This window comes from Homarus americanus, unplaced genomic scaffold (genome assembly GCF_018991925.1).
Source record: "Homarus americanus isolate GMGI-L3 unplaced genomic scaffold, GMGI_Hamer_2.0 scaffold56009, whole genome shotgun sequence".
Lineage (NCBI taxonomy): Eukaryota > Metazoa > Arthropoda > Malacostraca > Decapoda > Nephropidae > Homarus > Homarus americanus.
The window spans coordinates 7,536,596-7,545,350 of NW_024739542.1; the positions used below are offsets into that span (position 1 = coordinate 7,536,596).

The 8,755-nt window shown below is 38.1% G+C and overlaps 1 long non-coding RNA gene across 1 annotated transcript in view; it reads left to right on the forward strand.

The window, feature by feature from the left end:
• The window catches only part of LOC121874929, a 24,250-nt gene extending 16,308 nt beyond the window's left edge, over positions 1-7,942 (forward strand). Inside the window, exon 2 of the long non-coding RNA XR_006090511.1 lies at positions 7,833-7,942. This is a non-coding gene — a long non-coding RNA (uncharacterized LOC121874929). The remainder of the gene's footprint in view (positions 1-7,832) is intronic.
• Positions 7,943-8,755: the final 813 nt, after the last annotated feature.

Consider the following 8,755-nt stretch of genomic DNA (forward strand, 5'->3'; position numbering starts at 1 on the left):
ACAAGAAGGAGAAAGACGCGGCCACCAGTGACATCTGTTCTCTAAGACGAGGAAACAAGCTGGAGGTGGTGGACCTTAAGGAGTACATGAAGTAGAGGAAAACCTGGAGAGAAATATAACAACTCAGCAAGATAGTGGATGAAATAAATATAAAGAACCAGAAAAATAAAACAAAATTGTCTAATAAACTTGAAAAAACCCGAAGAATATACACCGAAAAAATAGAATATAAACAACATTTGTATAATATCTTCGTCAGGTTTGTGGAAATATCATGAAATACCAGAATGATGATAATGGCTAATGCGTCCCAGGGAAAGACTTAAGAACTAAACCTGCAGAACTCGAAGGAATATTAAAAGTCTTGAAGGTGGATGATGAGTTATGAGATTTGGAGGTTTGTGTTTTCCGTGTCCCAAGACGTCAAGATTTTTAAGTCGTCTTGGGTGTAGATATTGTTAACGTGGAAATGGTATAGAAATGACGAAGTTGACATTGTGTTTGTGTTCTGATTTGTTATTATGAGTTTATAACAAATTGGTGAGGATCTCTCTCCTTCACTCTTTCAGCTGACACTTTTTATTCGTCAGCTAACACCTTCATTGTCAGCAACTCCTTTACTCGTCAGTTACCTTCAATAGTCAGCTAACACCTTCACTCGTCAGCTAACACCTTCACTCGTCAGCTAGCACCTTTTATTCGTCAGCTAACACCGTTTATTCGTCAGCTAGCACCTTCACTCGTCAGCTAACACCTTCACTCGTCAGCTAACACCTTCACTCGTCAGCTAACACCTTCATTCGTCAGCTAACACCTTTACTCATCAGCTAATCCTTCACTATCCCTTCACTCGTCAGCCACCTTCACTCGTCAGCTAACACCTTTACTCGTTAGCTAACACCTTCACTCGTCAGCTAACGCCTTCACTCATCAGCTAACACTCTTTATTCGTCATCTAACACCTTCATTCGTCCTCTAACACCTTCACTCATTAGCTAACACCTTCACTCATCAGCTAACACCTTCACTCGTCATCTAACACCTTCACTCGTCAGCTAACACCTTCACTCGTTAGCTAACACCTTTACTCGTTAGCTAACACCTTCACTCATCAGCTAACACCTTTATTCGTCATCTAACACCTTCATTCGTCCTCTAACACCTTCACTCATCAGCTAACACCTCATTCGTCAGCTAACACCTTCACTCATCAGCTAACACCTTCACTCGTTAGCTAACACCTTTACTGTTAGCTAACACCTTCACTCGTCAGCTAACACCTTCACTCGTCAGCTAACACCTTCACTCGTCAGCTAATACATCTCTTATTGTCCTAACAAAAATGAATTCGTCTTCTTACAAAATACAATAATCCGTTTTTAGGAAGAGTTACTCAGAGTGTTGGTGTAAGTTTTTAGTTTAACAAATTTATTGACAAAGCAAGAATGTCCTCAAGCGCCCCTGATTCAATGTAGTAATTACAAAGTTCATTATACAATAAGCCAGGTGGCCTGAAGTCTTTGACAGTGTCACATTCAATAATACTTGTATAGTGTTTAATTGTATGCTTTAAGGGTTTATCACAAAGTTTACATGATGAGTGTTCCGGTATAGATACAGCGTTACTATATCACATGGTCTGGTTCTGTCCTTATGCTGGCCATACCGGTACTTCTTGTCACAAAATATGTTTTATTTACTAATGCTACAACTGCCAGTTCTCTCTGCATTTCTCAGTTCTTCTAGAACAGAGTTCATTAATTCCGACTTGAATGTTTTTAAGTACATACTTGGACAGGCCAAGGTTGGTGTAATGAAGTCATTTATTTTTCTTGGTCCTTGACGGGGTTGAGGTGGAGCAACACACGTCACACTCTCACACGATCCTCTTGCAAGATTACCGAGGTGTTGCGTCTGGTTCTTTCACCCTTTGATGACGATGGTTTGACCTTTTGATGACGGTGTTTTAACCCTTTGTAGACTATGGATTAACCTTTTGATGACGATGTTTTGGCCCTTTGTAGACGATGGTTTAACCCTTTTGAGGATTAGGGTTAAACCTTTTCGTTGACGGTGGTTTAACCATTTGTGGATGATGGTTTAACCCTTTTAGACGATGGTTTAACCCTTTTGAGGATTAGGGTTAAAAATTTGTGGACAGTGGTTTAACCATTAGAGGATAATGGTTTAACCCTTTGTAGACGATGGTTTAACCCTTTTGAGCATTTGATTAAACCCTTTTGTGGACGGTGGTTTAACCGTTTGACGATGATAGTTTAACATTTTGTACACGATGGTTGAACCCCTTGCAGACGATGGTTTAATCCCTTGAGGACGATGGTTTAACCTTGAGGATGATGGTTTAACCTTTTAAGGACGATGGTCTTACCCTTTGAGAATGATGGCTTAACCCTTCTGAGGTTGATGGTTTAATCATTTGAGGAAGATAGATGAACCTTTTAGAGAACGACTGTTTAACCCTTTTGAGGACGATGTTTTAACCCTTCGAGGACGATGTTTTAACCCATTGAGGACGATGTTTTAACCCTATGAGGTTGGTAGTTTAATACAATTTACACAGTTGAATTAATTATTTTTTTAAAGACTTTGCACTATGTTGACATATCAAATTATTATTATATATATATACCTGTGTTTCCATTACCAGTAGTATTGACTCGGTATATAAGTCTGGAGTCACTCAGTACAGTACTCAAATATTAATTCATTAGTGACTTATTAAAATTCTATTAAATGTAAATAAGATATATTTTAGTTCATTGTGATATTATTTCCGATTGTCTTAGTCGGGTTGGGTTAGGTTAGGTTTTATCTTAGGTTTGAGGTTAGGTTTAAGGTTAGCTTTTAGGTTTTAGGTTTTAGGTTAGGTTAAGTTTGGGGTTAACTTTGAGGTTAGGTTAGGTTTGGTTTTCGAGTATTTTCAGCATTATTATATGTTTGTTAATAAGTAGGAGTATTATTAGTTTTTCCTATCACATTCCTGTTTTTTAAATCAACGAATATGACAATGTTATTCAATAATGTGTGTGTGTGTGTGTGTGTGTGTGTGTGTGTGTGTGTGTGTGTGTGTGTGTGTGTGTGTGTGTGTGTGTGTGTCTGTGTGTGTCGGGTTGATAATTTTTGGGGTGGTTTTTTAATATAATTCTCGTTGTTGTTGCTGGATCATTTCAGCGTTTACAGGTGAGTGAATGGATGACCTGTAATCTTGATAGCAGGTCATAAAGAAGGAGTTCATGACCTGTATACTTGGTAGCAGGTCATACAGAAGGAGTTCATGACCTGTATACTTGGTAGCAGGTCATACAGAAGGAGTTCATGACCTGTATACTTGGTAGCAGGTCATACAGAAGGAGTCCATGACCTGTATACTTGGTAGCAGGTCATACAGAAGGAGTGGATGACCTGTAATCTTGGTAGCAGGTCATAAAGAAGGAGTTCATGACCTGTATACTTGGTAGCAGGTCATACAGAGGAGTCCATGACCTGTATACTTAGTAGCAGGTCATACAGAAGGAGTCCATGACCTGTATCTTGGTAGCAGGTCATACAGAAGGAGTTCATGACCTGTATACTTGGTAGCAGGTCTTACAGAGGAGTTCATGACCTGTATACTTAGTAGCAGGTCATACAGAAGGAGTCCATGACCTGTAATCTTGGTAGCAGGTCATACAGAAGGAGTTCATGACCTGTATACTTGGTAGCAGGTCTTACAGAAGGAGTGGATGACCTATAATCTTGGTAGCAGGTCATACACAAGCAGTCAACTGGGTATAGCATCACAAGCACCATACTACACGACCAATTGGCCTTATTGTTACCGATCGGAACACTACAGATGGAGGAGGAGGTGTCGACCTGGTATTCAAGGACAACAACTCCCCCGCCTCAGTAATTCAGTCGAGAGAGAAGCTGCCTGTTGTCAGTGAGGCTCAGTGACGAATGGAAGTTAGTCCAGTGATATTATTCTGACAGGAAGGATGAAACCATATTGTTCACTGCTCTACCCAACAAAGGCATTTTGTTCAGGGCTCTATAGACCCAGAAAGGCATAGTATTCAGCTCTACACAACAAAGCCAGCCATATTGCTCACAGCTGAACACAACAAATCCATATTGCTCACAGCTCAACACAACAAAGCCATATAGCTCACAGCTCTACACAACAAAGGCATATTGTTTAGGACTCTATAGACGCAGAAAGGCATAGTGTTCAGCTCTATACGACAAAGCCATATTGCTCACAGCTCAACACAACAAAGCCATTATTTACAGCTCTACACAACAAAGCCATATTGCTCACAGCTCAACACAACAAAGCCATATTGCTCACAGCTCAACACAAAGCCATATTGCTTACAGCTCTACACAACAAAGCCATATTGCTCACAGCTCTACACAACAAAGGCATATTGTTTAGGACTCTATAGACGCAGAAAGGCATAGTGTTCAGCTCTATACGACAAAGCCATAATGCTCACAGCTCAACACAACAGCCATATTGCTCACAGCTCAACACAACACAGCCATATTGCTTACAGCCTACACAACAGCCATATTGCTTAGCCCACACAACAGCCATATTGCTTACAGCTCCACACAACAAAGCCATATTGCTCACAGCCCAACACAGCAGCCATATTGCTTACAGCTCTACACAACAGCCATATTGCTTACAGCCTCTACACAACAAAGCCATATTGCTCACAGCTCAACACAGCAGCCATTTTGCTTACAGCTCAACACAACAGCCATATTGCTTACAGCTCAACACAACAGCCATATTGCTCACAGCCTCCCACAACAAAGCCATATTGCTCACACCTCTACACAACAAAGCCATATTGCTTACAGCTCCACACAACAAAGTCATATTGCTTACAGCTCTACACAACAGCCATATTGCTCACAGCCCAACACAGCAGCCATATTGCTTACAGCCTCATACCACAGCCATATTGCTTACAGCCTATACCAACAGCCATATTGCTTACAGCTCTACACAACAAAGCCATATTGCTCACAGCCAACACAGCAGCCATATTGCTTACAGCTCTACACAACAAAGCCATATTGTTACAGCCTACACAACAAAGCTCATATTGCTCACAGCTCAACACAGCAGCTCATATTGCTTACAGCTCAACACAACAGCCATATTGCTTACAGCTCAACACAACAGCCATATTGCTCACACCTCTACACAACAGCCATATTGCTTACAGCTCTACACAACAAACCCATATTGCTCACAGCTCAACACAACAAAGCCATATTGCTTACAGCTCTACACAACAGCCATATTGCTCACAGCTCAACACAACAGCTTCATTGCTTACAGCTCTACACAACAAAGCCATATTGCTTACAGCCTACACAACAAAAAGCCATATTGCTCACAGCTCAACACAACAAAGCCATATTGCTTACAGCTCTACACACAACAGCTCATATTGCTTACAGCTCTCCACACAACAGCCATATTGCTCAGCTCAACACAACAGCCATGGCTTCACAGCTCAACACAACAAAGCCATATTGCTACAGCTCTACACAACAAGCCATATTGCTTACAGCTCTACACAACAAAGCCATATTGCTCACAGCTCAACACAAAAAGCCATATTGCTTACAGCTCTACACAACAGCTATATTGCTAGCTCACACACAACAGCCATATTGCTCACAGCTCAACACACAGCAGCTCATATTGCTTACAGCTCAACACAACAGCTTCATATTGCTTACAGCTCAACACAACAAAGCCATATTGCTCACAGCTCCACACAAAGCCATATTGCTCACAGCTCAACACAGCAAAGCCATATTGCTTACAGCTCCACACAACAGCCATATTGCTTACAGCTCTACACAACAGCCATATTGCTTACAGCTCTACACAACAGCCATATTGCTCACAGCTCAACACAACAAAGCCATATTGCTTACAACTCTACACAACAAAGCCATATTGCTTACAGCTCTACACAACAGCCATATTGCTCACAGCCCAACACAACAAAGCCATATTGCTCACAGCTCTACACACAACAAAGCCATATTGCTCACAGCTCAACACAACAAAGCCATATTGCTTACAGCTCTACACAACAAAGCCATATTGCTTACAGCTCTACACAACAAAGCCATATTGCTTACAGCTCTACACAACAAAGCCATATTGCTCACAGCTCAACACAACAAAGCCATATTGCTCACAGCTCTACACAACAAAGCCATATTGCTCACAGCTCAACACAAAAGCCATATTGCTCACAGCTCAACACAACAAAGCCATATTGCTTACAGCCTACACAACAGCCAAGCTGCTTACAGCCTCACAACAAAGCCATATTGCTTACAGCTCTACACAACAAAGCCATATTGCTCACAGCTCAACACAACAAAGCCATATTGCTCACAGCTCTACACAACAAAGCCATATTGCTCACAGCTCTACACAATAAAAACAAATCATAACAAGTTGATAAAACAGACATTGGAAAAATATTTATCCCTTTAGGACACTTATATATAAGACCCCTATAACTTTCTCAATTAGTGGTTAATGAGACACATAACTGGTCCGATTGAATGTCTCAGGATATGTTTCTTATCATTCCTGGAGATAAGAGAGAGATACAATAGCGAAATTCCACCTTTTTCAGTGTTGAGTAAGCAGAAAGACTCGGTCATTCTTGCCAACTTGATGTCATTCTTCAAGGACATTTTAGAAAGAGAATAAAACTGATATATAAACCACGATATAACGCAAGAAGGAGATTATTATCAGTATTATACAAAGGCCGGTTTATTTGCCCTCAGAATGAAAACGACCGTCCGTATGTGTGTTGTTAATGGACTATGCCCTGTGGTATTGTGTGTTTTAATTCTAGAAAACCTGGGAAAAGTGGCTGGAGGGATGTTCTATATACCGTTCATATAACCAACAGGAATGTGTGGCTGTTTCCTATTATATAGCAACCTCAGGCTATATAACTGACACCGGTTGTATAGTCAGTGTTAATAATAATAATAATAATAATAATAATAATAATAATAATAATAATAATAATAATAATAATAATAATAATAATAATAATAATAAATAATAATAATAATAAAACTAATAAGAACAACAACAACAACAAACAACAACAACAACAACAACAACAACAATAATAATAATAATAATAATAATAATAATAATAATAATAATAATAATAATAATAATAATAATAATAAACCAATAAGAACAACAACAACAACAACAACAACAACAACAACAACAATAATAATAATAATAATAATAATAATAATAATAATAATAATAATAATAATAATAATAATAATAATAATAATAATAATAATAATAATAATAATAATAATAATAAAACAACAACAACAACAACAACAACAACAACAACAACAACAACAACAATAATAATAATAATAATAATAATAATAATAATAATAATAATAATAATAATAATAATAATAATAATAATAATAATAATAATAATAATAATAGTAATAATAATAATAATAATAAAACTAACAACACAACAACAACAACAACAACAACAACAACAACAACAATAATAATAATAATAATAATAATAATAATAATAATAATAATAATAATAATAATAATAATAATAATAATAATAATAATAATAATAATAATAATAATAATAATAATAATAATAATAATAATAATAATAATAATAATAATAATAATAATAATAATAATAATAATAATAATAATAATAAACTCAACAAAATACTAATACTTCCGAATTTTGTCTTTCCAGAAGTGACTCGAGATGGCAGCTGCCCAGACCATCAACATGCACAAGATACCAAGTGATTGTGAGAGTAAAATTCACATCACCTAATACAATATAACTGACACTGGGTAAAAACAAAACAAACAAAAAACAAAAGAAAAACAAGAAAATAAGGTTATATGAGATAGAAAGAGGATTAGAGTGTCTTACAGAACTGTTTTATAGACTCGGGGTAAAGTATTTGATCCTATGAGTCATGTAAAGCGGTGTCGTTTGTGGCTTCTATAGAGTTTGTGGCGTCTATAGAGAATGAGGCGTAAGATGACTGGGGTGCTACGTAGTTCCCCCTCCTCCACCTCCACCTCCTACTACTACTACTGCTACTACAGCTGCGGCTGTTTTTGTCCCCCCTGGGATTCTGCTCTCCTGCTGCTGCTGCCTTGGTAAGTTTCTATCTATCTATATTATCTATCTATATTATCTATCTATATTATCTATCAATATATTATCTGTCTATCTGTCTTTTTTTCTTTCTTTTTCATTTTCGTCTCTCTCTCTCTCTCATGAGACTGAACTAAACATTCGGTGTAGTTGGAGGGCTGTGTGCCTTCTAGTGGTTGCACATTCGCAAACATAAAGATATATACGCCCACTTGTGTGTGTGTGTGTGTGTGTGTGTGTGTGTGTGTGTGTGTGTGTGTGTGTGTGTGTGTGTGTGTGTGTGTGTGTGTGTGTGTGTGTGTGTGTTTCACCATTATGTAGCCGTATACCTTCAAGCAAACAACTAAAAAACATAGACAGAAAAACAAAACAGAAAAGTAGACAAAAACAAAATATATATATCGTGCTGATTGTGGTCACCAACCCTCTCACCCCTCACCTACCCTCCTCACCCCTCTCACCCCTCTACCCCTCCCTCACCCCTCTCACCCTTCACCTACCCCTCC